Source organism: Rhinoderma darwinii, chromosome 2, assembly GCF_050947455.1.
Source record: "Rhinoderma darwinii isolate aRhiDar2 chromosome 2, aRhiDar2.hap1, whole genome shotgun sequence".
Lineage (NCBI taxonomy): Eukaryota > Metazoa > Chordata > Amphibia > Anura > Rhinodermatidae > Rhinoderma > Rhinoderma darwinii.
This window is the reverse complement of record NC_134688.1, coordinates 462,646,888-462,653,863: the sequence shown is the minus strand read 5'-3', so window position 1 is coordinate 462,653,863 and position 6,976 is coordinate 462,646,888.

Here is a 6,976-nt window from a genome sequence, read left to right as displayed (position 1 = left end):
TCCCTATTAACCCTTTTACTACCCAGACCACTAGGGCTATCCTTATCAACCCATATACTGTCCTAGACCCCCAAGAATCTTTCTATCAAAGAGTAACTAAACTTTTTAGAAACTTTTGATGTCATAGAAACATGTCAGAAGTTTAAATCGCAAAAATGAAGGTGAGCGCTGTGCCACTTTCTTTCTGATCGGCTTTCCTCGGAGCGGTGTACAGTTTCATAGACTTTCTACCGAGCCCATACACCGCTCAAAGGAAAGCCAATGGGAAACTAAGCTGCACGGCGCTCACCTCGAGTGTTTTTGCAGCTTCGTTTTAGTGATCGATGGGGGTCTTAGTGCTTGATTCCCCACCGATCAAAACTTCTGACATACCTTTAAAGGTTTAGTTACCCTTTAACCCTGTTACTATTCTACACCACCAGTAATCTGCCCATTAAAGGAACAGTGTCATGAAAAAATTTTTTTTTACATCAGTTTGATTTTAGTGTTTTATTAAAAACTTTTAGATTTATTTGTGTGTTTGTGTTTTACTTTTTTTTATTTTTACACTTTTTCTTCCCTATGGGGGCTGCCATTTTTTTTTCCATTTCCATCCACTATGCTGTACGCCATTGATCTCAATGGTGACGGAAACATCGCTAATGGTTTCCGTTCGTCACCATTCCGGCTGGTTTTCGGACGGAATCAATAGCGCAGTCGACTGCGCTAATTGTGACGGAAGCGGAAGCTGTGCTGTCACTTTCACTTTCCGTTGCGGGGTTCACACGACTGAAACCTCAGACGGAACTCCGGAACGGAAGCGAACGGTGATGTGAACAGGCCCTAACACAAAAGTTTTGTATTTTTTTAAGCTGGTTCACAAAAAAAAATAATTCCAATTTCTACTGGACCAACTGCCTATTTAGAGAGCGGCAGCAGCTCCAGGAGCGACATCATAAGGGACACACTAGGGGGATATGCTGAGTAAAACTACACAGCTTATCCGCCCCGGTAGCCGCAGGGAATTCTGCCAGCAAAACCGCACCAAATAGTGGCGCAGGTTTCGTGAGGCATGTCCGCTGCGGGAATCCTGCAGGGAAAAAAAAGTTTAGACTTGCCCTGGCCATAGTTTAGGTGACGCATCTCTCTCTTCTGAACATAGCCCCGCCTCCTGGGATGACACTGTAGACCATGTGACCGCTGCAGCGGTCACATGGGATGAAACGTCATGACAGGAGGCGGGGCTGCGCTAAGAATAAAGGATCGCGTCACCAGGACTACGGCCGGGGTAAGTTTTTTATACATTTTAAAAAGTGCCTTTTTATTTTTTCTCATTTGTGATTTTTGCGGCAGATCCGCAGCATTTCCGCAACAGAGGAGCGGCGATTCCACAGAATACATTGACATGCTGCGGCTTAAAAAGCCACACTGCAGGTCTATTTTTTTTGCAGCGTGTGGATGAGATTTGTTCAAATCTCATCCACTCTGCTGCGACTGTAATACGCTGCGCATTTTCCACAATAAAATGTGTTGCATAAAATCTGCAGCGTTCATGCCTAGCGTGTTCCTACCCTAAGGCCGGATTTACACAAGCGTGTGCTATTTGCGCGCGCAAAAACGTGGCGTTTTGCGCATGCAAAAGGTCCATAACAGCTCCGTGTGTCAGCAGCGTATGATGCGCGGCTGCGTGATTTTCGCGCGGCCGCCATCATTATGACACTCTGTTTGTATGTTTGTAGCACGTGGTGCTTTTCTGTTTTCATTCATAGTTTATACGGCTGCGGAAGTGCTGGGCGTGATTTTCACGCACCCATTGACTTCAATGGGTGCGTGATGCGCGAACAATGCACAAATATAGGACATGTGGTGAGTTTTACGCAGCGGACACACGCTGCGTGAAAATCACTGACAGTCTGCACGGCCCCATAGAGTAACATAGGTCCGTGCGAGGCTCGTGAAAATCACGCGCGTTGCACGGACGTATTACACGTTCGTGTGAATAAGCCCTAACAATAAGGCCCAGTTCACAGAGTTTTTGGGCCTTGATATTGACTCGGACACTGCGTCAGAATCAGCACCAAACAACTTCCAAAACCGCCTCCCATTGATTTAATCTGAAATCAATGGGAGCCAGTCGCGGAAAAAAGAAAAAGCAGCACGTCCTTTCTTGCCGCGGTTCCGCCTCTGACCTCCCATCGAAATCAATGGGAGGCAGAAAATGCATTTTTCCCTGTGTTTTTTGTCTGCTGTCCTCAATCGCCGTGGGCAAAAAACGCAGCAAGATAGTGTGGGCAGGTCAAAATCTGCCTCAAAATTCGGTGCGCGGTTCCAGGCGGTCGCGGGTGCGCATGCGCAGGAGTTTGCGGGTGCGCGCGATCGTTCACATGGGCGGCGGTGTTTGACGGCCCCCATGACGACCCCCATGCTACCCAGGGCCGCCATCAGGGGGGGTATTATGGGTACTGATGTGAGAGGCCCGGCCAAACCTAATTGAAAGGGGGGCCCGCAGCTCACGACATTCTTTTGGTGCAGGGGTCTGTTTTTTTTCTACCAAAGGCAAGTCGCGGCAGTTTGCCGGGCCCCCTTTCAATTAGGTTTGGCCGGGCCTCTCACATCAGTACCCCTAATACCCCCCCCTGATGGCGGCCCTGGGTAGCATGATATGGTGCTGGACGGAGTAGCGTTAACAGGCAGTGCCACGGTAGGGGGGCCCAGAAAATTTAGCTGTAGAGGGCCCTGAAATTCCTGATGGCGGCCCTGCTCCCGGCACTAGCCAGGATAAAGGAGGGGGGGATTCTGAGAGCTCACTAGAGCGAGTGAGTTTTCTCAAATTTTGCAGCATAAAGCAATGTGGTTGCTTTACCACATGCAATGCTGCAATTTTGGGAATTGCGCCATCTAGTGACCAGCACTGGGAAATATTATAAATTAGAATCTAATTTATAATATTTCCTGACTCGTGAAAAAAATTTAAAAAATTAGAACAATGTTTAATCACCTATACACTAATTGTTTAACTAAAAAAAAAAAAAATTTTTTCTAGCGTCACATTCCCTTTAAGCCTTCCCTGTCCTAGATCAACAGGGATCTGCCTATTAAGCCCTTCTCAACCATAGACCATCAGAGATCTGCCCATTAACTTTTTCCCTGTGCTAGACCACCAAGGATTTTCCCCATTAACTCCTTACTGCCCTAGACCACTACAGGACTGCCCCTTAACCGCATAGACCACAAAATGAGCAGCATATTAAGTATTTTCTTTCCGTAGACCACCAGGGATCGTATCATTAACCCCTTTATAAATTTAGATCACCAGGGATGTGCCCATTAACCCAAATCACTGTCCTAGACCACAGATATGTGTCTATTAACCCTTTCACTACTATAGAGCAGGGAGTGGCAGGAAATGCAGAAAATGACTCCATGATCAACATCCAGGAAGTTAGGGCCCGCTTCTTTTAAGCCATGCCTCTAATCTCACCCAATCCTCGCCCATACACACCCAATTCAGCCCACACAGTATCATGCTCCAATAGTGCCTCCCACACAGTATAATACCAAATAGCTGCCCCCACACAGTATAATGCCCCCATAGCTTCCACCATACAGTATAATGCACCCATAGCTACCACCATACAGTGTAAAGCCAACACAGATGCCCCCATACATTATAATGCCCACACATATTCTCCCATGCCGTATAATGCCCATACAGATGCCCCCATGAGGTATAATGCCCAAATTCCCCAATACACCATAATGCCCCCCTAGCTGCCCAATACAGTATAATGCCCCCTTAGCTACCCCTAGTGCCAGTGCCATTGCAGATAGTGACACAGTGCCCATGTATATAGTGCCCATCTACCTAGCGCCAGTGTCCCCTGTAGATAGTGCCCCTATATAGTGCCACAATGTCCATGTAGATAGTGCCACACCACCATGAAGATAGCGCCAGCCCCCCCTGTAGATAGCGCCATTGATACTCCCTCTAGGAGCAGAGTCCCCAGCCAGAGCATAGGCCTGGGATTCCACTCCTAGAGGGAAGCCCTGATATCAAAGTCCATATATGGACAGTGACGTCAGTGGCTACTCCTTTAGTGGAATCCCCGTTGCCGACTCTGGCCGGGGATTCCACTCCAGGAGGAGCCACGGACTTCAATGTCCATATATGGACAGTAACCTTAGGGGATTCCTCTAAGAGCGGAACGCCCGGTCAGATCATCGGCAATGGGGATTCCGTTCAAGGAGTAGCCACTAATTCTCAAGCAGGGAAACATCAGCTCCCTGCTTTAGAATTAGTTCAGAGTGGAGGAGCAGAGGAAGCTCCTCCACTCGCCGAGGACTCTGCAGGCACAGCGCTACTGTAAGCGCTGTGCTCGGGGAAGCCCTTGATGGTACTGTTCATATATGAGCAGTGACGTCAGTGGCTACTCCTTGAGCGGATTCTGCTCCAAGAGTAGCCACTAATGTCATTGTCCACATATGGACAGTAGCATCAAGGGCTTCCCCGAGCACAGCACTTACAGAATTAGTTTGACAGCGGGACATACCCCTGGAATCCGGGACTGTCACGCTGAATCCAGGACGGTTGGGAGGTATGATTCATGTACAGTGAAGGAAATAAGTATTTGATCCCTTGCTGATTTTGTACGTTTGCCCACTGTCAAAGACATGAACAGTCTAGAATTTTTAGGCTAGGTTAATTTTACCAGTGAGAGATAGATTATATTTTTAAAAAAAAACAGAAAATCACATAGTCAAAATTATATATATTTATTTGCATTGTGCACAGAGAAATAAGTATTTGATCCCTTTGCCAAACAAGACTTAATACTTGGTGGCAAAACCCTTGTTGGCAAGCACAGCAGTCAGACGTTTGTTGTAGTTGATGATGAGGTTTGCACACATGTTAGATGGAATTTTGGCCCACTCCTCTTTGCAGATCATCTGTAAATCATTAAGATTTCGAGGCTGTCGCTTGGCAACTCGGATCTTCAGCTCCCTCCATAAGTTTTCGATGGGATTAAGGTCTGGAGACTGGCTAGGCCACTCCATGACCTTAATGTGCTTCTTTTTGAGCCACTCCTTTGTTGCCTTGGCTGTATGTTTCGGGCCATTGTCGTGCTGGAAGATCCAGCCACGAGCCATTTTTAATGTCCTGGTGGAGGGAAGGAGGTTGTCCCTCAGGATTTGACGGTACATGGCTCCATCCATTCTCCCATTGATGCGGTGAAGTAGTCCTGTGCCCTTAGCAGAGAAACACCCCCAAAACATAATGTTTCCACCTCCATGCTTGACTGTGGGGACGGTGTTCTTTGGGTCATAGGCAGCATTTCTCTTCCTCCAAACACGGCGAGTTGAGTTAATGCCAAAGAGCTCAATTTTAGTCTCATCTGACCACAGCACCTTCTCCCAATCACTCTCAGAATCATCCAGATGTTCATTTGCAAACTTCAGACGGGCCTGTACATGTGCCTTCTTGAGCAGGGGGAACTTGCGGGCACTGCAGGATTTGAATCCATTACGGCATAATGTGTTACCAATGGTTTTCTTGGTGACTGTGGTCCCAGCTGCCTTGAGATCATTAACAAGTTCCCCCCGTGTAGTTTTCGGCTGAGCTCTCACCTTCCTCAGGATCAAGGATACCCCACGAGGTGAGATTTTGCATGGAGCCCCAGATCGATGTCGATTGACAGTCATTTTGTATGTCTTCCATTTTCTTACTATTGCATCAACAGTTGTCTCCTTCTCACCCATCGTTTTACTTATGGTTTTGTAGCCCATTCCAGCCTTGTGCAGGTCTATGATCTTGTCCCTGACATCCTTAGAAAGCTCTTTGGTCTTGCCCATGTTGTAGAGGTTAGAGTCAGACTGACTAATTGAGTCTGTGGACAGGAGTCTTTTATACAGGTGACCATGTAAGAGCTGTCTTTAATGCAGGCACCAAGTTGATATGGAGCGTGTAACTGGTCTGGAGGAGGCTGAACTCTTAATGGTTGGTAGGGGATCAAATACTTATTTCTCTGTGCACAATGCAAAAAAATATATATAATTTTGACTATGTGATTTTCAGTTTTTTTTTTAATATAATCTATCTCTCACTGGTAAAATAAACCTAGCCTAAAAATTTTAGACTGTTCATGACTTTGACAGTGGGCAAATTTACAAAATCAGCAAGGGATCAAATACTTATTTCCTTCACTGTATATGTGTATGCAGGGTCCCACATACTATATGTACACATGGGCCCAGGAGGTAAGGGGACCCTCTGTCAGCATCATATTGTTTATTAGATTGGATGTTAAGGTCCTCTTACATCGGCCAATTTTGGCCGGTGCAACGTGCGCCGATCAACGAGACAGCTCGTTGATCGGCGCTCGTTTGCTCCAGTCGTAAGGAGCTAGTATGGGCACGAGCGCTCTTTTCTCCAATCGCTCGCCCCCATACATGATGGTACAAGGCACAATTAAAATAAAAACTAAATACAACTAATAAATAAGACCTAAAAAAACAGATATGTGGATAAAAAAAAGGCTGCAATGTTTTTATTAAGGGTTACCAAAAATGTCATCGAATCAATAATAATATAAATACTTGAATAACCAAAATACTTAAAACCATTATAATAAAAAAACATAATAAATAATCCATTTTAATAAATCAGTCAACCCAGCAATAGCTGGGGGACAAAAAACCCCACTAATAAAAAATCGCGACATATAGAGAGAAAATGCAAAATTGGGGAGGGAGGGTGGGGCGCTGGTCACAGGAACAGTTGAATTGTCCCCGGTCCACCGGAACATGGGCTTTATAAGGAGAAATCTTCCTACTGTTTGATTCAAACTGCCAATCAGATGCCAACTCCTAGTGTTGGGCAGATTGGAAGAATCTTCCAGAAGCTGGAAAAAAAGGGGTGGGGACCAGACCGAACCACCTAGAATACATAACATCTAATTAACATAAATAAAACAATTGAAACAATAAAATGAATGAGCCT